Genomic DNA, 27,881 nt, shown 5'->3' with positions numbered 1-27,881 from the left:
TACCCTCTGTGGCAGAGAGTTCCAGAGATTCACCACTCTCTGTGTGAAAAAAGTTCTTCTCATCTCGGTTTTAAAAATCCATTGTTCTGGTTTATATCTGGGGTATTTGACAAATAAACATTCTTGAATCTCTTCCATTTTAAAACAGTGGCACTGTAACTCCTACAAACAATGAACACAAGTGTTAGAAGCCCTGGTCCATTTCTGGTACAAAGTATTTTACCTGAAATAATCATTTTTTTCTCTTTCCACAAATGTTGTCTGACCAGCTCAGTCTGCCAAAATTTTCTATTTTTATATCTGATTTCTGTCATCTGCAGTTTTTGTTTTCTATGTCCAACCACAAAGGACCCTAATTTGTTATAATATGCTTTGGGACAATATTCAGTAAAGAATCTCTGCAAGTGTAAATCTTCCCTGTTGAGTAGATCATCAGCCCCCACTTGTCAGGCTTCTCACAGTATGTTGACTGTCCCAAAAGGCACAATAAGACTCTGGACTTGTGCTATGTCAATGTCAAGGAGGCCTATTGTGTCTTAGCCTTTCCACCGCTTGGCAAATCAGATCACAACCTGGTTTATCTAAGGCCTTCTTACAAACCCTGTGTACTGAGACAGCCTACAACCACCCGGTATTTCAGAAAGTGGACACCAGAGGCCAGTGAATCACCGAGGGCCTGCTTTCAATGCACAGACTGGGACATACTGATGGAGCCACAGGAATTCAACAGCAATATGGACATTGACAGGATGGCTGAATGCATAAAGGACTACATCAACTTCTATAGGGCTGTTGTTGTGCCAGTAAGAACTGTTTGTTGCTTTCCCAATAACAAACAAATTATTGGATTACAAGCAACATCAAGAGCCTCCTAAACGAGAAAAAGGAGGCTTTCAAAGTTGGTGATCGGGAAAAGATCAAGAGGGTACAGCACCACCTGAAAAGGGGGATGAAGCAGGCAAAAGGGGACTATAAAAGGAAGCTGGAGAGGAAACTGCACCACAAAAACATCAAAGAGGTGTGGAGAGGAATGAAGACCATCACTGGCTTCAAGGAGAAGAGAAGCCTGCCGTCAGGAGACGTGGATAAGGCCAATGAGTCTATAACAGGTTTGATCTGGTGTCCCCTCCCACCTCCACAGGTGCAGCCTCCCCCCCACCATCACCTCCACAAGGCAGCCCCCCTAACACCACAGCTGCAGCACCTCCTATGCCGGCATCCCCTCAACTGTTCTTCACGGGGGACGAGGTGAGAGCTGAGCTGAGGAGGTTGCGCCCTGGTAAAGCAGCTGGCCCTGATGGTGTATGTCCCAGGCTCCTAAAAGACTGTGCGGCTCAGCTGGCGACGCCTCTCCAGGCCATTTTCAACCTGAGCCTCCAGTCAGGGAGGGTACCAGGTCTTTGGAAAACACCATGTCTCGTGCTGGTTCCCAAAGCAGGGCGGCCGACCGAGATCAACGACTACAGACATCCCACATCATGAAGACAATGGAGCGGCTACTCATTCATCTCCTGAGACCACAAGTCCAGCATGCACTAGACCCACTACAGTTTGCATACCAGGAGAACATTGGTGTGGAAGACGCAGTCCTCTACATGCTGCACCGGATCTACTCCGTTTTTCGACGAACCAGGTGGCTATGTGAGGATTATGTTCTTCGACTTCTCAAGTGCGTTCAACACCATCCAACCCCTGATTCTAAATGACAAGCTTAAGAAGATGGGGGTGGACTCCACCTTTATCTCCTGGATATACAACTACCTGATGGGTCGACCACAGTTTGTTAAGCTGGGGGACTGTGTCTCTGTCACAGTGGTGTGCACTGTTGGAGCCCCACAGGGAACGGTTCTGGCCCCGTTCCTCTTCACCCTGTATACTGCAGACTTTAATTATAAGTCTCACACATGCCACGTACAGAAACATTCAGATGACACAGCGATTGTGGCATGTGTAAGGAACGGGCAGGAGGAGGAATACAGGAACTTGACCAGTGCCTTTTGTGCCTGGAGTGAAGAGAACTGTCTCATCCTGAACACAACTAAGACTAAAGAGATGGTGGTTAACTTTGGCAGGTCCAAGCTCCCACTTCAGCAGGTCAACGCTGCAGGGGCTGACATTGAGGTGGTGCAGACATATAAATACCTTGGAGTGCACCTGGATAACAAACTGGACTGGTCTGTCAACTCTGACGCCCTCTACAAAAAAGGCCAGAGCAGACTCTTTTTCCTCAGAAGGCTCATATCCTTCAATGTGCATAATGATATGCTGCACATGTTTTACAACACTGTTGGTTGCAAGTGTTATTTTCTACGCTGTTGTCTGCTGGGGCAACAGCATTAGTGCAAAAAACAACAAGAAGCTGGTCAAACTGGTTAAACGAGCTAGCTCAGTGCTGGAGGGGAGAGTGGACTCTGGGATGGATGTGCTTGAGAGGTGTATGAGGCGCAAGGTGCAGGTCATCCTGAAAAACCCCGGGCAACCCCTCCATGTAATTCTGGAGAGTCAAAAGAGCACTCGGAACAACAACCGGCTCCTCTCCCTGCCCTGTAGAACGGAACGGTTCAGGAGATCCTTCACCCCTGCAGCCATTAGATTTTATAATTCAGACCGCTAGGCTGTAGAGGGATGCATTTTTGCATTTTTTTATTTTTAATTGTTAATTATTGGACTTTTTAAGTATTTATTGCTCTCAGGTTGTGTCCACATTGTATTTTATATATTTTCTGTCTGCGTTCGTTTTGAATGTGTGGGTTTGTTGGTTGGGGGCTTCTGGACATCTGAATTTCCCTGAGGGGATCAATAAAGTTTTTATTATTATTATTATTATTATTATTATTATTATTATTATTATTATTATTATTATTATTATTATTATTATTATTATTATTATTATTATTATTATTGTTAATATTGTTATTATTGTTATTATTGTTATTATTATCTTCTTGCCCAATATATAGTTCAATGATGTCATGACCAAGAGATTATGAAATAGACTCCTTAATGGATGTGCTGTATGTCCCCTGTATCTATTATAGAACATAGAAAATAGGTGCAGGAGTAGGCCATTCGGCCCTTCGAGCCTGCACCGCCATTCAATATGATCATGGATGATCATCCAACTCAGTGTCCTGTACCTGCCTTCTCTCCATACCCCCTGATCCCTTTAGCCACAAGGGCCACATCTAACTCCCTCTTAAATATAGCCAATGAACTGGCCTCAACTACCTTATGTGGCAGAGAATTCCACAGATTCACCACTCTCTGTGTAAAAAATGATTTTCTCATCTCGGTCCTAAAAGACTTCCCCCTTATCCTTAAACTCTGACTCCTTGTTCTGGACTTCCCCAACATCGGGAATAATCTTCCTGCATCTAGCCTGTCCAACCCCTTAAGAATTTTGTACGTTTCTATAAGATCTATAGAAGTGGGCGGCGCCGACCTTAACATCGGGAGCCTGGGAGCTCCAACCCGTCGCGGCCCTGTCGGCTTCAGAAGCCGACAATCCCCTGCTAGGAAGCGGCCGTTCCAGGTGGCCCAGCCGCTGTGAGGACTCTCCCGACGCCGGGGCAACACCACCCGGCCAGAACGGCCAGGAACATCGGGCCTCCGTAGAGGCAATAGCGGTGGCCTCAATAGGCCTGACTTTGGGTGAACTGGGGATGGGGACTGGACTTTGTGCCTTCCCCCACAGTGGTATCCACTGTGGGGGGATGATTTTTCTGTGTGTAAGTTAACATGTTAGTCTGTGTGCAAGATGGCTGTCGGAAGGGAGAGTGGATGCTGGCGCGCTTTGGCTGCCGCTGCTCTCTCTTCACATTGTGTTTTTTGATTTTTTGATTTTGTGTCTTTGGAACGATTTATATCTTTAATTTGTGTATTGATGATGTCCTTATTATTTATTTTTCTCCGACTATATGTTTTTTTTCTCTTCTGTTAACTTTTGTAAGGTGTCCTTGGGTGTCCAGAAAGGCGCCAGCAAATAAAATGCATTATTATTATATTATTAAGATCCCCCCTCAATCTTCTAAATTCCAGCGAGTACAAGCCAAATTTAAACATACATTATGACATGGTAGACACAAAATGCTGGAGTAACTCAGCGGGACAGGCAGCATCTCTCATTGGAGAGAGGAGGAGAACTTTGTTTGGTACCACATACTGTTTGTTTTGTAGGCTCAATGAAAAATCTTGATTAGACCAATAGACCAACAAAGTCTGCATGAAACACGAATTAAGTGAATAAACTTATCTTGGTGATATTCTTGACATTCTACGTTTCAAGGAAATAGATATACAATCCCACCAGCTTCTGAGAGCATTTTCATTTTCAGGGAACTGCCCCAAGCTAACTAGTCATGCAGCATATGTCCATCTTCTGAAGCTTTATGCATTCTGACCATAATCCACATCGTCTCTGACACAGATGAAGAGATGGCAGAATGTGATGAATAGAAGATAAATAAAAGCAAGCATAAGAGCAAACAAGAGGATGATTTCACCCAAGCATTCCCAGTCATACACAATTAAAACTCTTTACAGGTAAAACCTCTGAAATATTATACCGAGTTATACTTTAAAACATCTAACCCAAAGGATACTAGTTCAGCAAAAGAAAGAGGTAAAGACTTGAGAAATCTGAATCAGTAGATGTACTCTGAGAATTATCGCCTATCTGTTTTCCGGAATGTAATCAGTCGCTAATCCAAAATATAGAATCTTAAAAATCCACAAAAGGTTTCTGCAATCAAGTGTTAAGTGTTAATCATGGGTGGGGGTATGCAATTAAGGCCATTGGAGATATGGCTATGTTTATGGGATTGTGCATAAAGAGCCTGCAAAGTATGATACTGAATATCCTGTAAGGTCAGGATTCTCCAGCCTATATCGACAGGATGGCTAATACAGCTCCTCAAGCAGATTATTCTATCACATGTATCACTCTAATTGTTTCATAGAGAAGGTCTGTTTGGAAATCATGGATAACAAGGATGCGTGTGGATTTGTGTAGGAAGGAACTGCAGAGGCTGGCTTACACCTAATATATTCACAAAATGCTGGAGTAGGACAGGCAGCATCTCTGGAGATAAGGAATGAGTGATGCTTTGGGTCGAGATTCTTCTTCAGACTGTGGACTTTGCTTTCAGAATTGTATTTAGGACAATGTGATAATGAAGCAAACCATCACAGAAGTATTATCAAGAACAAAAATTGAAGTTAAACTCTAAAAAGGCACATTCCACATGAATGTTGTTAAGAAGGAGAACTAGAGAGATAGAGAAGCTTGCTGTCTCAAAGCTTCGGTCCTTGACAGAAAATTAAACGCAGAGATAAACAAGCAGTTTAATTATTGTTCAATATGTTAAAACCTACTTTATCCTTTTTTTTGTCTTTTGTTCTTTTTCTTTCTCTTGATCCGATCTTCACCCTTGTACGTTTTGCACACAAGTTTACATTGAGTGAATATTTTCTAACTCACCATTCCCTGTTTAACCATTGCATGGTTTGTTAAGCATTCTTTGATCCAGTTGGTGGTATCGATATGCTCTTGTTTTCTCTCTTTACTCAGATCTCTGTGGATGGTGTTTTACTCTTTAAACAGCTGATGATAATAAACTGCCTGTAAAAGTCCACAAAAAGTCCACAAAAAGCTCAGGGAGCTCTGAAGGTGTAATAAGCAACTTTTATGATGGCATTAGTGCCACATTGTATGAACCATTCATTTATTTGTGTAAGCAAGTAGGAATTAATGGTGGGAGTCACATCTCCCTTAAGTCCATAAATAATGGAAATATAATTTTTAAGTTGTAATAGAGATTTTAACATGGTAGCAACCAGATAGATGGAAATAATTGTGTCACTTATTTGTACATGTTTTCTTACAATGGAGCAAAGTGGACAGTTCATCAAAGTTCAACCATCTTTGGATGATAATCACAGTAAATGAATCCAGCCAGAAGCAGAGAATCCACGAGGAATAAACACCCCCTCAAGAATACCACAATTCATCTACAGCAAACCACAGAGAAAGACAACAATTCTGGAAGTATAGTCCATTTTTTTTTTTGTTGTTGTACATGTTACGCCTGTTTCCCTTTGGCCCAGAAGGTGGGTTCTACGCTGGGCGGTTCAGTTTACACTTGTGTCCACTTTTTGATTTTACCAAGAGTGCTGAGAATTATCATTTTTATGTGATGGACTATAATATGGACTATAATAAACATAATCTGTTATTTATTCAATACACCATTTCTATTATGGCTAATTTATCTTTTATATAAGAAATCAACTCTCGTTGATCATGCTTACCTATTTCAATCTCAATCTTTAATCTCATCTGTAAATTAACAATTTACATAATACTGGTCTACTGTGACAAAATAAGGGCAAAGAAGCAAGAAAACATACAATAAACAGAAGAATACTGAGACATATTAAGGATCAGAGAATTATTGGTGTGCATGTCCACAGACAGACGATAGACAATAGGTGCAGGAGTTGGCCTTGTCATTGTAGCTGATTATGCTTTTGAAGTGGATTAACAACTGTTCATTTGTGATCTTTCTCCAATTCCTTCGACATGAATTGCAACTTTTGCTTCATTTATCCAGCATATCATCATTTGTCACTTACATCAGCTGCAATAGGATCCCATCATCATCCATAGTTTCCCATTTCTGCAGGGACGATTCTCTCCTTTCCTCAACCTTTCCCACCCACTCCTCTTTGTCCCCTGACATTTTCCTATGTAACCATGAGAGGTGCAACACCTACACCTCCTCCCTCATTGCCCTCTTTTAACCAAAAATACTTTACCAAGTGAGGTAAAGATCCTCACGTTCCTCCTCTAATGTCTATTGCATCGAATGCTCAAGATGTGGTTTTCTATATATTGGTGAGATGAAGCATTGTCCTGGCAACCATTTTACAAGGCATCTGTGCTCTTTGTACAATGGTCATCTTGAACTTTCGGTTGCAAGTCATTTAAATCCCCCTTCCCCTTCCCACACTGGCATGTCTGTTCTCGCCCATCTCCACTGTCATAGTAGAGCCATGCACAACCGGGAAGAATGGTACACCATAACTTGCTTGGGTATTCTGCAACCCAATAATATTAACATTTTCCTCTACAGCCCCCCCCCCCCCCCCCCACCCCCACCCCCCACCCCCACCTTCATTTCCTGGAGTCATCACATTCCCCCACCAAATTCTATCTGCCCATCACCCACAAACCAATCTGCCTGGGTTTCTTCACCCTCGTTTTACCTCTCCTGTCACCACTCCGACCTGGCTCCATCTGCCATCATTAGTTGGTTCCACTTATCACCTAACAGCTTCTGTCTCTACCTTTCCCCTCCTTCCTCTACCAAGCACCATCTAATTATTTTTCTTATGTTTCTATCTATGAACTGCCAATCTCTGTGTCAGCACTACCACCTCCCTCTCCCCCTCCCCATCGGTGGTTTCCACCTATCACCTTCCCTCTCACGCTGGCCATTTTCCCTCTACACTCTCAGTCCTGAACCAGGGTCTCAACCCGAAATTTCGACCATGCATTTACGTCCACAAATGCTGCTACATCCTCAGAACTCTTCCAACATTTTATTCTTTGCTCCAGATTCCAGCATCTGCACTTTCATGAATCTTACTCCTTTTAATCATGCCTGTTCAGAAGTCTGTTGATGGAATCTAAACAGGCTGATAAACTGAATTTACAGCCAGATGTTAACTGGCTAGTAATCCCCAGAAGGTACTTTGAAGAGAAAATAAGGTTAAAAATTAAATATTCATTCATTATTCGAGATAAATACCCATGTCAGATATCTGTTTCTAATCTCTCTACAAATCCTGTCCTGTTATTACCCATAAAAGAGCAGAACTCAATTGAAAGATAAACCTGCATGGATCATTCCAAGTACCACTGTAAGACAAACACAAATCCATCTCCCTTCCTGTCCAGATAAATTGCCATTTTCTCCTACAGGCAATGACTAACACCACATAATTATTTCTCAGACAGACTTTCAGTTACACATACAAATGATTTGACTTTATAGTAGCCTGAACACAGAGCTTCAACAACAATTCATCTCCACCCTAAGGTCTTTCTGATTTCAGTTGACTTGAAAGGGGAATGCTGGATGTGATATATCACATGGACCATGAGGGTTTCTGACATGACACCATGGGTGACAATCTAAATCGAGTTTTACTCTTGAATGGCGAGCATACATTTGTAAGCACAATTTGTGATGTTCAGGCAATTGAGTTGTCTATCAAACATATTGAAAATAAGCAGACAAGGTAGTTGGAGAATTATTTCCCTGTGGAATGTTAATTGTTGTCAGTCTCCCAAATGGGCTGCTGGTAATATTGTTAAATTCATGATTTAATCTCGCAAGGGCGTATTTTGTTCACAGTGCATGTGACCACAGTTATTCCACCTCACAAAAGTTAGTAGTAGTGATTCTCTTTAACTGACAGCTTATTTGGAGTTGACTTTGTTGGAGAGAACTGGAGTTATTAATTTTTACAGAAGATATGCCTTTGGTCATATGAAACTGCTGGTGGAGATGGGCCGTTAGTAGCCGTCTTTTGGGTCTTCAATAAGATAAGGATGTGAGAGCTTCAAGGAAAAGTAAGGAATGTTTTACATTTGGCTCTAAAGTTGATAGTGGTTTCACCTCAGAGCTATTCCATGTTGTTGGTAACATCACAGATGACTGAGGATTTAGTTAGGATTCAAAGACTTTCTACTAAAGCAAGGCAAAAATGTATCTATTGGAGCAGAGAGCAGTGGTTAGTGGATATGGCAACATTAGAGGCTTCCACTAGTGCTGGGGCAATTAAAGGGCCTGTCCCACTTATGTGTCCTTGGCACGCTAATTACGCAACCTCGTGGTACCTTTGAGCCGAGACGGTCCCGCGAAGGTCGGGCGCGATTCCATGCGTATGCACAGCCGTCTGGAGCGCGTGCCGTCATTTGAAGATGGACACAAAGCTGGAGTAACTCAGCATGACCGGCAGCATCTCTGGAGAGAAGCAATGGATGATGTTTCAGGTCGAGATTCTTCTTCAGTCTGAAAAGACGGGTCTTGACCCGAAACGTCACCCATTGCTTCTCTCCAGAGATGCTGCCGGTCCCTCTGAGTTACTCCTGCATTTTGTGTCTATCTTCAATTTTCTTGGCCCCGCTTTGGGAGTATTAGTGGGGGCAGATCTGGTGGGGGCAGATCCGTGAGCCCCAGGCCAAGTTTAACGATCATTTGCCTGCTTCTGCTGCTGTTGGAGGAGCCCCGCGCGATGTCGCACACAATTACATACTCCTCCACGCTTCTAAGTGGGACCGGCCCTGCGCGGCTATATGATGCCCGATGCCCGTGCACCTCAACGCGACCACGAGGTCATGTAATTTGCGTGCCAAGGACACGTAAGTACATCCCTAGGCCCTTAAGTACATCCCTAGGCTCCACATTAGAATGTAAAACTACAGTAAAAATGAGAGAGGTCCACTCCCTCTATATCCAACTGGACTGAGACAAGCCCACACCAAGCCTAGCCTCCGAGGCTCCGAAGTCGGGTCGCCGCCGCTGGAACGCCACCACGGCCCCGATTTCATCTTTCCTATGCACAATATCATTATAAACTGATTGTTGCAACTCAATGCAAGTCGAATCAAGTTGAGTTTATATTATATTGCATAAATGAGACACAGGTACACTGAAATTGTTGCATGTAGCAGCATCACAGTCACATAGACTCAGACAGCACATAAATTAATTACACATCAATTCTACAAGCCATTGAAAAGAAAAAGACTGTGCAAGAAACAAAACTTTGTAAAAATACATCTAAAAAAAGGTTATTAGCACAAAAACACAATTAAATAGCAGTTCCAAGATAGTGCAATATGTGGTCCGTGGTGTTGTGTTGCCAAGGTAAGATCAGTGTTATGCAGGTCAGTTCAAAACCTGATTGTTGTCGGAAAATAGATGTTCCTGAACCGCCTGGTGTGGTTCTTCAGGCTTCCGTACATCTTATCCAATGGTCGCAGCGAGAAGAAGGCCAGATAGAGTAAGAGAGAGCAAAAACAGGCCTTTTCTGCCCAACTTGCCCACGCCAACCAACATGCCCCATCTCCACCCCAGAGTATAGAAGTTGGGAGGTCATAATGCAGTTGTATAAGACATTGGTGAGACTACATTTAGAATATTGTGTTCAGCTCTGGGCACCATGTTATAGGAAAGATAATTTTCAAGCTTGGAAAGGTTCAGAGAAGATTTATGAGGATATTGCCAGTACTAGAAGGTCTGAGCTATAAGGAGAGGTTGAGTAGGCTGGGTCTCTATTCCTTGGAGTGCAGGAGGGTGAGGGGTGATCTTATAGAGGTGTATAAAATCATGAGAGGAATAAATCAGGTAGGTGCACAGAATCTCTTGCCCAGAGTAGGGGAATCGAGGACCAGAGGACATAGGTTCAAGTGAAGGGGTAAAGCCCCTCAGGTTCCTATTAAAGCTATCCCCCTCACCTTAAACTTACGTCCTCGGGTTCTTGTTAAAGACTCAGTGCATTTTCCCTTTCTGATCCTCTCATGATCTTATACACCTCTATAAAATCATCCTTCATCCTCCCGCGCTCCATTAAATAAAGTCCTAGCCTGCTCAACCTCTCCCTATAGCTCAGGCCCTTGAGTCCTGACAACATCCTCATAAATCTTCTCTGTACATTTTCTAGCTTAATATCTTTCCTATAACAGATCCTTGATGATAGATGCCGCCTTCTTGATAAAGAGTCTAATGTTGGTGCGGGCATGTGATGGACTGGACTGATTCTATCTCCCCTCTTACATTTCATTGTGTTGGAATTGTTGTACCAATGCTATGATACTATGATGCAACCAATCATACTTTCTACAATGTATCTGTAAAGGTTTGTCAGCGCATTCAGTGCCATGCTGAATCTCTCTGAACTTCTAAGAAAGTAGAGGCATGAACGCACCTACTTTATTATATCTAGTTGCTAGGTCCAGGACAAATCATTAGAAATGTTAATGCCCAAAAAATTGATGCTGCTAACTTTCTCCACCAATTTATGGTTATTTTGATGGCATCTGCAATGATTGCTATCATTAGAAAGAATCATGTGGTAATACTAAGGCACAATACATCCTGAGTTGGAAATTAGTAATCTATCATTTTTACTAGCTCAAAACTTTTAAGTTCCTGCAACAGTTAAAGAAGGTAGCTCCATACTAATCCTCTTATGTTCAATGGGTAGTTATTAATTATTTGCCTACTGTATTACTAACTTTTGTGTTGTTATCTGTTTGAAGTAAAAACAAACCTTAACATTGGCCTAGGCAGCAGGATCTTGCTGGAAACTATTGCTGAAGACTGCGTAAGAGGCTACAGTTTGGCCGGGATCTCGAAGGGAGTATAAAGTGCACTATCGGACCCCTTGAGTCTGAAATCCTGAGAACACCGTGGTCCTTTGTCCGAAGTTGATCTGGTTCCCTGCCAAGATCTTTGACAGATAAAGTAAGGTAAGGTAAGACATTTTTGTTGATTGAGCAGCTCAGACTTGGGAACTAGTGCTCCGGGAATAGCATGTGGGTCGAGATTGCAGATAAGATATTAGAGGGTCCGGGACACGTATTTTCAAATGATCAGGTCAGTTCATTTGTTGAAATTAATGGGTGCGATAATCATCGTTTATAGAGTCAAATGATGGGACAGGCTCTGGATAAGAGTGATGTGGGAGTTCTGGTACTTGTGGGAGCTTCGGTGCAACATATGTGTTATTTGGATCCAGGAAAATGTAAAGATTACATAATGAATAGATTTAAAAAAGAGAATATGGTTGGCCAACATAATATTAAACAATTGGTATGCAAAAATGGCGACTCTGTTTAAAGAGAGAGGGGGGATGAGAAACAAATTCAGGGAGAGAAACAAAATTGGAAATAGTGTAGACCACCTTCTCCATGCCCTGGCAACCAATCACTAACAGCAGGAGCTACTCCACTAAGATCCCATGAAGAGGAAGGGGTCCGGTACACCTACAGGGAAGGGCAACACTAGAAGAAGGAAAAACTGAAAAGGAAGATGAGAAAGAAGAAGGGAGATGGGCTTAAGGCAGAAGAGGAAGAACAGCAATGAATCCAGCAGTGAGAGAGTTAAACACCACAGAGCACCAGAGAAAGAGAAACAGCAGACAGAAAAGGGAAAAAGCAGGATGTCGAGCTGGTGGCTTTTGAGGCACTGTACCTTAACTATCCTGCAAGAATTGAGGCTGCTCACCGCCCTAAGAACTTTAACATTTTGCAGCTAACAGTTGGTACAGTTTAAAACAAACTTGAAACAAAAGACTCTGACCTGTTTGCAAATACAGAGCTTGTCTCCCTGATGGAGGGAGAGGGAAACTTTGTGAGTAACCGGGCAAGTGTGAGGTGTGGCAAGACCGTGAATGATAGGGAATCGGACCAATCCCATCGTGAACCATACCAGCCCGACCACCCCTAAACAGATGAGGGCTTTTCTGGGCTTGGTTAATTTCTACCGGCAGTGGATAAATTAAACTACTGTTGCTCATATCGCTGCCAAGGCACCGCAGCAATTTTCTCTCACTCCAACAAGAAGAAGATTTTTGCAACATAAAAACAGCACTGGCCCCTGCACCAGCTACTGCATGCCATAGCCCTCCCAGTCCAACTGGCCATTATTAAGTGCAATGCCCATACAAGTGGCCACAACAAAGTCTCCCAGGGGAATGCCCTAGCTGACATAACTGCCCACACAGCAGATTACAAATACTACACATTGGGCCCCACGGAACCAAAAATTCTCGTAGACAGAACGGCTCTGTCAGATATGGGAATGAAAAGTTAATTAATGTAAAGTTCTGCCATGTAAAAAGATCTGTGGAAATAAGTGGGCTGCACCTTTGACGGGCCTCTGGCTCACTCCTCTCAGACAAATTTGTGTACCTGATGTTTTTCTGCCCGTTCTTTACCACTATATACACTTCCTTACACATGCTGATAAGGGGGCAAGGGAATGTGGAAAGACAGCTTACACTTTGAAGCTTTAATAAAATGACCTGTGTCTAAGAGGGGGGAGCAGTAGCAGCAGCAACAGAGAAAGAGAGAGAGTCGAGTGGGATATAAGGGTTGTGTAAATGTATGTTTTGGGTTGAGACCGTTCTTCAGTATGTGTTGTATTTATGAACAAAGTATGAACATTTTTGGGTGTATCAAAGTTTTAAGAGTTTTGCATGATTTCCTTGAGATGTGTATAACTGTGTTTTACTCTTGTGAGAATTTTATTGCTTTAAAGTGTGTGAATATCTGAAATTCAGCATATTGCATGAGGTGTGGAAATTTGTGTGAATGTCACTGAAAAGAGGGTGTAGAATGAGTGAGTTTAAAGTGTTACTTGTTTGTGGAACCGTTTTTGGGTGAATGTTGAATTAATCCTATAATTCAGATGAAATAGGATGTCATTGATGGGCTTGCTCATTTACGTGATAAATCTTTGTAGAGTCTCATGTGTTTTAAAAGGTAGTGCCTCTTTAAGAAGTTGCAGTTGTGTGGGGGTGGAGCCGCACACAATTATATTATTTTCCTTTGCTCTTTGGAAATGCATTGGCTATCTATGTGGAAATTAACTGTTTATTCTCTGTCTTCTCAACTTTTATTAAACAGCGGATGTGGCTCAGCAAAGAGACTATTCATTTTCTTCGCTGCTTAACCTGGCATTAGGATTGGTGACCTTGTCGTTATTTTAAGTTTGATTTCTTCCTATTTCGTACCTTTTGAATTGAATTCAAGAGAGATCTGAATTGCACACTGGCCATGTGGGATCCAGATTGAAGTGTTGGATGAGAATTGGAAATGCTTTAATCTCAGAAAAAAATCTGTTAATTTGAAATTATGAATTTGGGGAGATGGATTGAAAGAATTGGGAATCATTTAAAAAAAAATGTTTTTATGATGACCTATTTTTAAAGGGTCTGCCTTGTAAGTAGTTAAAGAGTTTTAGTAAAGCCTTGACTGAGACTGGACAGGACATTAATGATGAATTAATTACATATGCACAGCAAATGACCTGAACCTTGTCAGTCTTACAGAAACCACTGAACCACAGAAAGACAGAAACCCACTTCAGCTGACCACAACGGTGAATCCTTACAACCAGGAGATCATGAACTGATAAGAAATTGGGATCAGAAGAAATTGGGAGAACGGTGGAAGGAGCCCTTCCAAGTATATTACTGACTACACCTACAGCAGTGAAGGTTGAAAATAATCCTCGTTGGATACACCTAACCGATTGCAAAAGAATTGGAAACTGGAAAAAGGAAGTATGAACTTCGATGTCCTCCTGCAAGACTGGAAGTAAAAGGGCCATACAAAAACATTTTTTTTAAAAGGCCAGTATTTACAGTATCTTGTTAAAACCAGCCATGAACATAAGCGAGAGCATTGCACTGAATTATATACATGCCTCCCTAATCCCGGATACCAGGAACAAGTCTCCCCCTGGTTGAATAAACTTGAACAATTAACAGTGACCTCTTATTTGTTCTTTGGGCTCCTGGGATTAGGAATAATGGTCCACCTCTCTTAAAACAAAAGGGATCGAATTGAGATGGGGGACACCTCTGAGTCACACTTAACCATAGCTACTAGACCTCCAGAAACAGAAAAAGAAATAGGAAAAATGATACAATGGCTGAAAGATAAACAGACAATTCATGTTTTAAAGTTGCCAATGACACAGAAGGAAAGATCACATGGGTCATAAAGGAATGGGACACTATGAAAAGCAACAGCTGCCTACTGAGGATCCGCCAAGGTTACCAATGGCTCTGGTCCAAGTATCCTTTAAACTACGGGCAAAGCATAAGAATCATGTGGGATGAGTGCATTCAGCCCCAGAACATAAAGTGACTTTAAAAAAGGGTCTGCCTTGCCATGTTTAAAACAATATCGACTGGCCCCAGAGGCTGCAGAAGTGATACCTATGGTCATCATGTCTTTATTGCAACAAATACTATTAGTGAAAATGCAAAGTCTGTGTAATACTCCTATTCTGTCAATCTCAAACGTGGGAAGACGTAATGAAGTTTAGGGGTAACATGAGGGGGAACTTCTTTACTCAGAGAGTGGTAGCGGTGTGGAATGAGCTTCCAGTGGAAGTGGTGGCGGCAGGTTCGTTGGTATCATTTAAGAATAATAGGCTACCGGTCTTTATGCAGAGGTATGGAGAAAAAGGCTGAACATAGGTCAATTACTGTAAAGGTGTCGGCTTCTGCCGGTATGGGTGACAGACCGGTAGCCTATTTATTCTTAAATGATACCAACGAACCTGCCGCCACCACTTCCACTGGAAGCTCATTCCACACCGCTACCACTCTCTGAGTAAAGAAGTTCCCCCTCATGTTACCCCTAAACTTCTGTCCCTTAATTCTGAAGTCATGTCCTCGTGTTTGAATCTTCCCTATTCTCAAAGGGAAAAGCTTGATCACATCAACTCTGTCTATCCCTCTCATCATTTTAAAGACCTCTATCAAGTCCCCCCTTAACCTTCTGCGCTCCAGAGAATAAAGACCTAACTTATTCAACCTATCTCTGTAACTTAGTTGTTGAAACCCAGGCAACATTCTAGTAAATCTCCTCTGTACTCTCTCTATTTTGTTGACATCCTTCCTATAATTGGGCGACCAAAATTGTACACCATACTCCAGATTTGGTCTCACCAATGCCTTGTACAATTTTAACATTACATCCCAGCTTCTATACTCAATGCTCTGATTTATAAAGGCTAGCATACCAAAAGCTTTCTTTACCACCCTATCTATATGCGATTCCACCTTCAAGGAACTATGCACGGTTATTCCCAGATCCCTCTGTTCAACTGTATTCTTCAATTCCCTACCATTTATCATGTACGTCCTATTTTGATTTATCCTGCCAAGGTGTAACACCTCACATTTATCAGCATTAAACTCCATCTGCCATCTTTCAGTCCATTTTTCCAAATGGCCTAAATCACTCTGTAGACTTTGGAAATCCTCTTCATTATCCACAACACCCCCTATCTTGGTAACATCTGCATACTTACTAATCCAATTTACCACCCCTTCATCCAGATCATTGATGTACATGACAAACAACAAAGGACCCAACACAGATCCCTGAGGCACCCCATTAGTCACCTGCCTCCAACCCGACAAACAGCCATCCACCATTACCCTCTGGCTTCTCCCATTCAGCCACTGCTGAATCCATCTTGCTATTCCTGCATTTATACCCAACAGTTTAACCTTCTTAACCAAGTCTGAAGAAGGGTTTCGGCCCGAAACGTCGCCTATTTCCTTCGCTCCATAGATGCTGCTGCACCCGCTGAGTTCCTCCAGCAATTTTGTGTACCTAAGACGTAATGAATGGTGTTTTGTCAAAGACCTGAGAGCTATTAAAAATAGTGATTCATATTGCTCCTTTAGTACCTGACACCAATATTATTCTGTCACCCATACCGGCAGAAGCCGACACCTTTACAGTAATTGACCTATGTTCAGCCTTTTTCTCCATACCTCTGCATAAAGACCGGTAGCCTATTATTCCATGACTTTACCAGCAGTAGTAAATGGCATGCCAGCCTGCTTATGAGTTGTAATGGCAAGGGCTACAATGATAGAAGTGTTAACAGTGAATTCGCTGCTGTAAGGTAAACACGCTTCCTTATCTGATTAGAATGTTGGGTTTGTGCCATATCCCTTTACGAGCTCAATGATAGGTTCAAACCAAATTACAATCAGACACACGTATGCCTCCATTTCTGCAAATGATTAATGAGAGAAAATATTCAAAATCTTTCATTGCACCTTTGGGTGTATGTGATGAATAAAATTGACTATTGACTATTGACTACAATAATATGTAATATAAAGATCAGCGAGGCACCTGTGCTATAATAAGATGAGAGTGTTATACCTAGATCGCTGATGAATCCTCTAATATCATTGATCTTGCTACACACATTTCCCAAGAAATTGAGAAAATCCATAAAGTTGGCGGTGACATGCATGAGTACAATGAAGGGAGTGGAAGCTGGTGGCCTTTCAGTTGGTTTGGTGGACTCTGGGGTACGGTGTTACATTATGGCTCTATCTTTTCATTAATCTTTGCTCTGATTTTTATTGTTAAATGCTTGCGACAATTGTGTACCTACCGAGGACTGTGAATGTTATCATATTATGATTAAGAGGAAGGAATGAAAGAGTTTAAAGATTTGGAAGTTACAAAATGGATTTTGCTGTAGATTTAGAAGCAATAAAATTAATGCCTAGCCTTTCTCCTACTACACTAGTGAGAGTTCTGCACAATAACATGAATGTTTTCACCTTTCTTCTACAACACTAGTGAGATTACAGCACAATAACATGAATGTTTTTGCTCTAAGATATGAACAATCAGAAAAATGTTCAGACGATTTGTTCCTACCCTTTACTCCACAGATAGTAATGTACATCAACAAGGTCAAAAGTCAAGTGCTTGAATCTGCAAAAAAAATAGTTTCTTCAGCATAACCATATATAGGCTAACCTTTTCTCTAGCAGAAGAACCTGTCAATCCTACTAGGCAAGAGGCTGCACAATGTTCTGTAAGATAAAGAATTGATGAATTGCTGATAATTAGGGTATAAATATATCTGATTGAACATTACCTCTGTGTGTGGAGAAAGAGATACTCTGTAGTATGTATTTTACATACTGGGAGAGTTGATCCCACACCCGCCTAGCGAAGTAAAGACGTTACTGTATTACTGACTTTTGAGTTGTTATCTGTTTGAAGTAAAAACGAACCTTAACACAATGAGCCAATAAAACTAAAGAAAATACAGATACCTCACCTTCATGTTCTAATGTTTGTTGTTCATCTTAATATCTGCTTGACCACAATCATTCAATAACCATATAACCATATAACCATATAACAATTACAGCACGGAAACAGGCCATCTCGGCCCTACAAGTCCGCGCCGAACAATTTTTTTCTCTTAGTCCCACCTGCCTGCACTCATACCATAACCCTCCATTCCCTTCTCATCCATATGCCTATCCAATTTATTCTTAAATGATACCAACGAACCTGCCGCCACCACTTCCACTGGAAGCTCATTCCACACCGCTACCACTCTCTGAGTAAAGAAGTTCCCCCTCATGTTACCCCTAAACTTCTGTCCCTTAATTCTGAAGTCATGTCCTCTTGTTTGAATCTTCCCTATTCTCAAAGGGAAAAGCTTGATCACATCAACTCTGTCTATCCCTCTCATCATTTTAAAGACCTCTATCAAGTCCCCCCTTAACCTTCTGCGGTCCAGAGAATAAAGACCTAACTTATTCAACCTATCTCTGTAACTTAGTTGTTGAAACCCAGGCAACATTCTAGTAAATCTCCTCTGTACTCTCTCTATTTTGTTGACATCCTTCCTATAATTGGGCGACCAAAATTGTACACCATACTCCAGATTTGGTCTCACCAATGCCTTGTACAATTTTAACATTACATCCCAGCTTCTATACTCAATGCTCTGATTTATAAAGGCTAGCATACCAAAAGCTTTCTTTACCACCCTATCTATATGAGATTCCACCTTCAAGGAACTATGCACGGTTATTCCCAGATCCCTCTGTTCAACTGTATTCTTCAATTCCCTACCATTTATCATGTACGTCCTATTTTGATTTATCCTGCCAAGGTGTAACACCTCACATTTATCAGCATTAAACTCCATCTGCCATCTTTCAGTCCATTTTTCCAAATGGCCTAAATCACTCTGTAGACTTTGGAAATCCTCTTCATTATCCACAACACCCCCTATCTTGGTAACATCTGCATACTTACTAATCCAATTTACCACCCCTTCATCCAGATCATTGATGTACATGACAAACAACAAAGGACCCAACACAGATCCCTGAGGCACCCCATTAGTCACCTGCCTCCAACCCGACAAACAGCCATCCACCATTACCCTCTGGCTTCTCCCATTCAGCCACTGCTGAATCCATCTTGCTATTCCTGCATTTATACCCAACAGTTTAACCTTCTTAACCAACCTTCCATGAGGAACCTTGTCAAAGGCTTTACTAAAGTCCATATAGACAACATCCACTGCTTTACCCTTGTCAATTTCCCTAGTAACCTCTTCAAAAAATTCAAGAAGATTAGTCAAACATGACCTTCCAGGCACAAATCCATGTTGACTGTTCCTAATCAGACCCTGTTTATCCAGATGCTTATATATATTATCTTTAAGCATCTTTTCCATTAATTTGCCCACCACTGAAGTCAAACTAACAGGTCTATAATTGCTAGGTTTACTCTTAGAACCCTTTTTAAACAATGGAACAACATGCGCAGTACGCCAATCCTCGGGGACTATTCCCGTTTCTAATGACATTTGAATCAATGCAAAACTAAACCTTGTTAACGTTTCAAACCATGTTTATGTATCCAAATAAGTTTATGTTAGTCCTTACCTATCTATCGCGTTTAAATAGTGCTCCCACAGTGTCTGCAGCCAACTTCTGGAAGTCTGCTGCTGGGTTTCAGTGGAGAACACTGCAGATGGCCAGCCTCAAGTAGCTCTAGTCAGCGATGGCCCAGCAGATAGGGCTGGCTGGCTGACAGCAAGGGCACGGGCAGAATGGGGGGCATGGGATTTCCGATGTTTTTCAACCAGACGGGGAGGCTAAATATGTTCCACTAATCCAGGCACTTCTAGTAATTAGTGGAGGATGAATTCTTGCAGTGCTGTGATACTTTCAAAGCCATTTTGAACAATAGTATACAGAGGTATTTTACTTCGGAGTCACGTGAGTGACTACGTGAAGACCCCGCCAGCACGCATGCGCGACATCGCGTCTCACGCAGTGCACAGCGACGGGCGGGAGAACGAGCTCTCCCGCAGCAAGTTTAAAAATGGGACCTCCAGGTAAGTAAACTACTATGAGGTCGTATTTTGGAAATCCTTGTTCTGCTTCTCGTTACAGCGCAATGAACAAGGGAAGACAACCAAAGAAGGTCGTACCCCGTCCGACTGCAATGGACCAGGAGGGTCCCAGCCGTGGGGGGCGACCGGCGGCACCTGGACCGCACACGCTGCGATCCTCAGCACCGACAATATTTCTGTACAGCCAAGCCCAGCGCCGCTAGCACCACAGCTCGATCAACCGCTGCGGTTTACTCGGACGAGTCTGGTGCGGAAGACTCACCGCCCGAGAGCGGCAGAGGTGACCATTTGGGCCGCATGGAAAGGCTCATGGAGCAAATGCTCCAGCGAGACTTGCTCCTGGAGATGGGGCAAGCTCGCCAAGGGAGCACAAGCACTCCCGCTCCAGTGCATTACCAAGCACTGGCCATCGCATCACCCTCAGCAGAGGGAAGCGTTGGCGACTAGGACTGGGCTGGTCAAGAACAGGGGTCACTGGCTGAAGAACATGGCAGTGTGCTGGGGGTACAGGATCAGGAAGAGCTGCTGGGAGTGGTGAACCACTACGCGGCAACACCATGAGCGGGATGGCCGTTACAGCCCAAACTGGCGGCCAGTATTGACTACCTGTCCTTTAAACTACTCCAAGAACAGGTAGTCAATGAGGCGATGGATCTATACACGCCTCCCGAAAATTGCATATCGCTCAATGTACCAGCCATTAACAGTCAAATCTGGGGGTACATTGGGCAGGGTATCCGAACCCAAGAACTCAAATTACAAAAAATACTGAAGCTCCTGACGTCGGCTATAACTTCATATGCTTGTTCCGTGGACGGGGTTGACATGACAAACAATCAACAGGACACCCTGGCTCTGCTGTGCAACACACAGTATGAGATCAACAACCTCCGGAAGGAGGCCATAAGACCTGCCCTCAACCCAAAATTCGCAGGACTGTGTAAAACGCCAACCCCACAGCCACAGATCCTGCTATTTGGCAAAGACCTACCAAAGCAAGTGAAAGATCTGGATAAAGAGTCCAAGGCATTTGGACTCATGAGGGCATGTCCCGGAACAAGCAAAACCACGCAACCCAGATGGCAGTACTCCTACGCAGCCACCAGTAGGCGTCTACTTCATGGTACTGGTGAAAGCACGGGGTCCGCATATCATCCCCGGAGGACTTTTTTAGGACAGGGCCCAGAGCGGACCCCATGGAAGATGCGCCACCCCCACACAGCACCACCCCAACAGACAAGGAACCAGAAGCCCAAGAAGTGAACATTCTACCAATAACAATGGAGGTAGGTGGGTCTGGTTCCTACCAGTACATAAAAGGTCTTTGCTAACAGGGGGGAGGCTACACCTGTTTTTGGAAGCATGGAGGACTATCACACTTGACAATTATATACTAAAAAGTATTCAAGGATATAAAATTGAATTTATTCAAGAAAGTATGCCACCAGTTCAGCATGCACCCCAAAGGGGATTTACCCTCTCACTAAAAGAAAAACGTGAGGGACAAGCAGAACTGGTGAGGTTACATACAAAGGGAATAATAGAAAAATCTAAACATGAACCTTTGGAATTCGTATCAAATATATTTACTAAAACCAAAAAAGATGGTGGATGTCGCATCATCATTGACTTAACCATGTTGAATACTTTTGTTAGGTATATACACTTTAAAATGGAAACATTTGTAACTGCCAAACAATTTGATTTCCAAAGGATACTTTATGGCAAGCATCGACTTAAAAGATGCATACTATTCAGTACCCATTCATAAGGGTCATCGTAGATACCTAAAATTTAACTGGATGGGGCAACCATGGCAGTACAAATCGTTGCCTAATGGCCTAACATCAGACTGTTTACCAAGATATTAAAACAGGCCCTGGCAATACTAAGAAAACAAAAACATATTGTCATGGCATATCTTGATGATATTTTGATAATGGGCAAAACCATGGAATTAGCTAATTCAGCAGTATTAGCTACTAAACATTTTTTTGAAACCTTGGGGTTTGTCATACATCCAGATAAATCTAAGTTGACGCCATCCACAACTATGGACTATCTGGGATTCACAATTAACTCAGTCCACATGTCTGTAACGTTGCCAAAAGAAAAAGCAGCAGAATTGGCACAAGTCTGTAACAAATTAATGGTTAACAATCAACCAACCATTCGACAAGTGGCAAGAGTAATTGGGAAATTAGTAACAGCATTTCCAGCTACCCAGTTTGGACCTTTGCATTATCAAAACTTACAAAGAGCAAAGGTGCAAGCGTTAAAACAACATGCATGTCACTTTGACCGAACCGTCAATCGTCAAATTACCAATCAAAGCAATATCAGAGTTACAATGGTGGAAAGAAAACATTTGGCATAGTTCAAGTCCCATCATTATCAATAATCCAACATTAACAATACAAACAGATGCTAGTGCTCAAGTTGGGGAGCAACTAATACTATATCCAGTACAGGTGGTAGATGGAATAATCTAGAATCATCACTACTACAGACACTGGGTATAAACTATTTGGAAATGTTGGGTGCGTTCTATGGGTTAAAAGCTTATTGTTCAACTATGCACCATTTGCATGTCCGTTTACAGATTGCAATACCACAGTGGTGGCCTATATTAACCATATGGGCGTGATAAAATCGATATCATGTGATAATCTGGTCAACACAATCTGGCAATGGTGTGTCGACAAACATATTGGGCTATCAGCAACTTACCTACCAGGTAAGCTAAATACAGTGGCAGACACCAGGTCATGCAAATTCAATGATAACACCAAATTGATGTTAAACCCCAAAGCATTTGCTGAAATTACAAAGCAATATGGAACACCAGATATCGATCTCTTTGCATCCCGACTGAATCACCAGGTACCAACATATGTCGCTTGGGAACCAGACCCTGAGGCAGTTCTCGCTGAACTGGGGGAACTACATTTTCTATGCCTTTCCCCCCTTCTGCCTCATCAGTCGGGTACTACGCAAAATACAGATGGATTCTGCTTCAGGTATTTTGGTAGTACCCGACTGGCCTACACAGCCATGGTTCCCAGTGGTCGTTGACAGGGTCATTGAACCACCCATGACCATTCCCAGCAGACCAGATCTACTGATCCACCCTGTCTCAGGCGAAAGTCACCCATGCCATGACAGAATAAACCTGTTGGGTTGCAGACTCTAAAAAGACCTTTACTGGACCTGGGATTGTCAAATAGGACCATGGACATGATGACAGCATCTCACCGACTTTCCACCAAGAAACAATATCTCTCCAGTATCAGAAAATGGGAAACATACTGCTCAAGAACAGGGACAACGTACGGATTAACAACCATAACTAATGTACTGGAGTTCCTGTCCAGCCTTCACCACGATGAAGGTCTGAGCTATTCCACTATCAATTGTGCTAGAAGTGCACTGTCAGCCTATCTGGGGCAGGCACCAGGACAACAGGCCATAGGGTCTCAACCGCTGGTGGCCAAATTAATGAGAGGGATCTTTAATACAAACCCCACTAGACCTAGGTACACCAAGATCTGGGATGTCATTGTTGTCCTGACATACCTAAGGGGATGGCCACCAGCCAGATCCCTCACTCTGGAACAGCTAACCCTGAAAACGGCTATGCTGATGGCGTCAGTCTCAGCACAAAGGGTCCAGTCCCTTTACCTACTCAGACTGGACAATATGGTCATAACATCAGACCAAATAGCGTTCACTATTCAGGAGCAGGTAAAACAGAGCAGACCAGGAACTTCAAGACTCATTATGGAATTCTGGGCGTACCCACCTGACCCCTGTTTATGTGTCATGACACACCTACTACAATATATCAACACAACCAAAGATCCCCGAGGGAGAGAAAAGGCACTATGGGTCAGCTACAAAAAGCCACATGGTCGGGTGTCATGTCAAACCATCTCTAGATGGCTCAAACAGGTATTGGGAGCTGCTGGAGTGGATACTGATATTTACACATCTCACTCCACCAGGGCAGCATCCACGTCGGCAGCTAACAGAATGGACGTGCCATTGGACCACATCCTGGAAACAGCGTGGTGGTCCATGGAAAGAACTTTCCAAACATTCTACAAACTGGTAAGTTCTCGTTTAATCTTACTATTATGGCATAGTCATGGCTGACAATATTGGATATCAAATCATCCACTAAATATTTTGGGTGCTGAAATAGTTACTTAATAATATGAAAACATAAGAACATACAAATTAGAGCAGAAATAGAGCAGAATTATGTTCGGCACAGACACTGTGCGCTGAAAGACCTATTCCTGTTGTGTGCTATTCAATACTTAATGTTCTATCAACTGCTTTTTCTGACACTGTAAACTTTTTTTTTATAAACCAACATCTGCAGTTCCTGGTTTCTACACTCTCTCATATAAACTTCTTTGTTGGCTTTAAAATAATTTTAAATTTCTTTCATCATGCACAGAAGAATCACTTGCCTTGTGGTGAAATGGAAGTTGTGGAAACATTCTGGTTAATTAGTTACCAATCAGTTTATTTAACATTCAGCAATCTGTAGTCGATCAAATGGCACTTGCTCAACAATAGCTGTAATTCCTGGTGGAAACATAAGCTTCAGTTTGGTAATGGACATCTCACCTTTCTCCTGATATGAAGATGTAAAAAGAGTCTCTTCGTCCTCATTCACCTCAAACCTCTCCCATATGCACATTGTAGTCCCCGCGTCAATGCAGCATTGCAGTCATGGACAGTTATAATCTGCATCTTTTGATTTGCTGTGCAAGGAATTTCTCACCCTGAACCTCTCAATTCATAATCTTGCATGGTTGTACATCGTTATATTTTCACAGGTGCTCACACTGAACTGAGATAAAAGTTGGTGAAATTCAAATAAGGCAATGGTTATACCTTTGGGTGTATGGGATTGGACAGGCTAGATGCAGGAAGATTGTTCCCGATGTTGGGGAAGTCCAGAACAAGGGGTCACAGTTTAAGGATAAGGGGGAAGTCTTCTAGGACCGAGATGAGAAAATCATTTTTCACACAGAGAGTGGTGAATCTCTGGAATTCTCTGCCACAGAAGGTAGTTGAGGCCAGTTCATTGGCTATATTTAAGAAAGAGTTAGATGTGGCCCTTGTGGCTAAGGGGATCAGGGGGTATGGAGAGAAGGCAGGTATGGGATACTGAGTTGGAAGATCAGCAATGATCATATTGAATGGCGGTGCAGGCTCGAAGGGCCGAATGGCCTACTCCTGCACCTATTTTCTATGTTTCTATGTTTCTATGTTAATTTAACAAATTCAACCACAGACACAGCTTCCTTTCACTGGACATGACCCCAAACCCTGAGAAAATTGCACGAACATATAAACGTTTGCAGTCAATCTGAAAACAATTTAATTATATTATTTAGACAAATAAGTAGCTGCCCAATATCAATGATGGAATTTTTAATCCAGTAGATTTCTCATTACCCAAATTTATCACCTTCATAAAGTTAAAAAAAATAATTTTGAAACTTTTGTGCTCAGCTAATGAAAATTCCAGAATATTAGTGTAATCTGCTGGGTGAACATCAGCTATTAGGACATAAAGGATCAATTATAGAGACTGTAGTAGGCCGGATATGTCTTTTCATTGAACCAGTGGGTGTAATGTTGATGTGCTGATTTTGTTTTTAAAAAGTAACTGTATGGTTTTAAATCATCATATTTTAAACTTGCTCGCAATGTCTGAATGATTTAGAAATACATTGAAACACTAGAACAAAATTTGTGCAAATAAATAAGTGTTCAAATGAAAAGGTTGCATGCATGAAATAGGTTTGTATGTTAATTGACTTGTACAAAACCTTAAATAGAAAATGGTGTTTACAAAGTAAGTGTTTACTGTCAATGATGGTGAGGATGATAAAGTATTGGTTCGGTAATATGACAAAAGAAATGCGGTTTGCTTGCATGAAGACAGGTAAACAAAGGAGAGTTGTAGGAAGCTGCCACGCGTTATATAGAAGAAAAGACCCAAGTGGGATAGGTTTCCAACTCAATGGAGGGCAATAACGGATTTTGCAATGAGAAAAGGAACGTGTAGGAAGGAACTGCAGATGCTGATTTAAACCGAAGATAGACACAAAATGCTGGAGTAACTCAGCGGGACAGGCAGCATCTCTGGAGAGAAGGAATGGGTGACTTTTCGGGTCGAGATATTGAGTTTGAAGAAGTGTCTCGACCCGAAACGCAGCCATTCCTTCTCCCCAGAGATGCTGCTTGTCCTGCTGAGTTACTCCGACATTTTGTGTCTATCGTTGAGAAAATGAATGTTGGTTTATCCACGTAATACAAAGCCCATTTACTTTCATAGTCATGTTGCAAATGATGTGTTATATTTAAAATTCAACAAAAAATACACATAAAACTACTTATTGTAGTATAATGCCTGCAGACAAACAAAAGCATTTTGTTCAGTCTGTCAGTCAACTTTTACAAAAAAAAACTTTTCTCATTTTCCTCCATTTTACCATTAGAAGTGAAATGATATTTAAAAACAGCAAAGTGCTTTAGCCTGAGTAATTAACTTCCCTTGGGTCAAATGAAAGAGACTATTCCATAGACTCTCAGGGTATCCACCATTTGCCCTTAATTACCTGCGCACAGATGTCACTGTAAATAATACCTGAAATGTCTAGGAAAATGAGGTAAGAATTAACCCTAACTGCAGGTCAAATACATTGTGAATTCCAACACATCGTAATATCTCCTGACTTACAATTTTACAATTCATCTCATAACAATATTGTTTTACATAACTATCCATCAAACATTGACACTGTGATTGCAAGAAAACTAATCAGGCAACTGCTGAAGGACATAGTGCAGATAAAACCAGTTTTATTCCAATTTAACAGCTGGTATTGTAGATTTACTGGGTTATTACAAGCACCCAAAATACCTCAGATTTTTGTAATACTGAAAGCAAATGAAATAGTCATACATAAATGACGTATCTATTCTCTGCAGCCTTCAATCTATCTCTGAAGAAGATTAAAAAATCCAGCATAAAATCATCTCTGTGTATATGAATGCTATATCCTTAAATGGCTAATATTAACACTGTGACTTTTAATGTATAGGGCAAGGAAAGGAAAGGAAATACTAAACCTTCTTCAGAAAGATACAATAAACTTGGTTTTAATACTGTGATGTCCAGGTTCAGGAACAGCTTCTTCCAAACAACCAATAGGTTATTGAACACTATGAACTCTAATTATACTCTGACGACGAATTGCCTTGGTTGTACTAGGGACTTTGGGCTTTGATTGTTTTTGCACTATATTGTCTTTTTTTATTAATTGAATTTGTTTTTTTTTGTTTATTTATAATGTTATCAATTGAGTACTGTGTTTACAAACCTATTGTGTTACTGCAAGAAAGAAGTTCATTGTTCTGTTTCGGTACATATGATAATTAAATACTCTTGAGTCTTGACTTCTCTCATTCTAATCCCTCAATTTATTTATGTCCGCACCATACCTTTATTATTGTAGAGTGTGGACATTCAGAAATTATGTTTGCCGAGCCCACTATTGACAAAACTCAAAATGAAGTACTGTTGTGCTCTATAAATTAAATCTACTTCAGTTGATGGACATTGACTAGCGTTGTTACAAAACCTACCATCAGTGGCGCTACAGATCTGCCATTGCCTGTGCGTGCGATTCCGGGGGCTTGGGGGGGGGGGGGGGATTAAAATGCAAGTTTGTATTGGTTGTCGGAGAGGGATTTCCTCAGGCTGCTAGCTGATGAAGAAAAATTGTACAAGCTTCCCTTCCCGGGTATTTTTTTTAATTTGATGGATGATTT

At 41.9% G+C, this 27,881-nt stretch overlaps 1 long non-coding RNA gene across 1 annotated transcript; it reads left to right on the top strand.

The window, feature by feature from the left end:
- Nucleotides 1-971: 971 nt before the first annotated feature.
- Nucleotides 972-26,131, top strand: LOC116978772. Its single transcript, XR_004413544.1, has 3 exons — nucleotides 972-1,098; nucleotides 10,475-10,480; nucleotides 26,113-26,131. It is a non-coding gene; the product is annotated as an uncharacterized LOC116978772 (long non-coding RNA).
- Nucleotides 26,132-27,881: the final 1,750 nt, after the last annotated feature.

Source organism: Amblyraja radiata, chromosome 11, assembly GCF_010909765.2.
Source record: "Amblyraja radiata isolate CabotCenter1 chromosome 11, sAmbRad1.1.pri, whole genome shotgun sequence".
In the NCBI taxonomy this organism is placed as follows: Eukaryota; Metazoa; Chordata; class Chondrichthyes; order Rajiformes; family Rajidae; genus Amblyraja; species Amblyraja radiata.
The sequence above is the reverse complement of the archived record's forward strand: the minus strand, read 5'-3'. Positions and strand labels throughout refer to the sequence as shown.